The 1,302-nt window shown below is 40.6% G+C and overlaps 1 non-coding gene across 1 annotated transcript; it reads left to right on the top strand.

The window, feature by feature from the left end:
• The first annotated feature begins 887 nt into the window (after window positions 1–887).
• Window positions 888–959, top strand: TRNAA-GGC. The gene has a single exon. It is a non-coding gene; the product is annotated as a tRNA-Ala (tRNA).
• Window positions 960–1,302: the final 343 nt, after the last annotated feature.

Below are 1,302 nucleotides of genomic sequence, written 5' to 3'. Positions count from 1 at the left end.
GTTAATTTTAGTCAATTCCTTAAATCATATAAGCCTAAAAATTGAAATACAGTCTTTTTCTAGAAATTCAGCTTAATGAGACACTTTCCAATCCTAGAACAGTTTTCTAGTCTTGACTTTTCTTCCTTTTAAAATTCTTTTCAAATTACATAAGCAACATATGATTATTTTAGAGATTTGAAAAATAGAGAAAAGCAGAGAAAAAGAAAATAAAATTACCCATAATCTCATCATGTCTTTAAAAAGTTACCTAAACCAACAAGTAAAAGATCCCTCTTCTTGCCACCAGCCCCAATTCCAGAGACAGTCACTGTTTTCCCCAGGAGTGTGTGTGTCTTTTCATACTTACCCAAACATTGCCAACCCCTCAACAGAACATGCATATATGGACAACAATAATTAAATCCAATTGCTTGAGAGTCTTCCAACTTTCTATCATATAAAACCATAGCTTTACACATATTTTTTCAATTTTGTCCATCTGAAGCTATATTTTAGTTAACAGCTTATTAACTTGATTTACAACTTTTATGTGTCTCCACAGATGGTAAATGGCCTCCATTTGTGCTCTGGCCCCAGGCTCCACAAATGTTCAGGGCAGGGCTGCACCAGGGAGCCTGTTACAGCATGCGTTTCCTAGTCCCCTGGCTCCAACTAGCCCTGCAGAACCCCCGCCCCCCCCCCGCCATCTTGCACCCCATGATAACCCCCAATCCGGGTCCTTCTTGGAAATAGCTGATGTGAGGGAGGGGAGAGGCAGTAAGTGGAAGATCCAAGGGAAGTAGAGCAAAGGGGAGAAAGTGAAAAAGAGGGAAAGGGATCCAGTAGCCCATTTTAACCCTGTCCTAATAATTATGACACCATATTATAAGAGCTTTTCTAGGGGGGAGGGTATAGCTTAGTGGTAGAGTGCATGCCTGGCATGCATGAGGTCCTGGGTTCAAGTCCCCGTACCCCCATTACAAAAATAAATAAGTGAATAAACCCTAACATTACCTCCTCCCATTAAAAGAAAATAAAACCCCAAAAAAATTTTTTGAATGAGCTTTTCTACTTATCCATTACTGCACGAGACTGTGAGTTTTTGAGGCTGTCAGCTCGGTCACGGTCCAAGTACAGAATGGACACTCCAACAATAGTTGCTGAAGGAACCAAATGGGTGACTGAACAAACAAATGAGAGTCTTGAAACCCTGAAGTAAAAAGTGCAGAATTACTTATGGATCTCATACACTGACAATGCTGAAAGCAGACCTCTAAAACATGACGAGTGAGATGCCTTTGGCCACCTCATTTCAGATGC

Source organism: Camelus ferus, chromosome 20 (genome assembly GCF_009834535.1).
Source record: "Camelus ferus isolate YT-003-E chromosome 20, BCGSAC_Cfer_1.0, whole genome shotgun sequence".
NCBI classification, from domain to species: domain Eukaryota; kingdom Metazoa; phylum Chordata; class Mammalia; order Artiodactyla; family Camelidae; genus Camelus; species Camelus ferus.
This window is presented reverse-complemented; position numbering and strand designations above follow the sequence as displayed.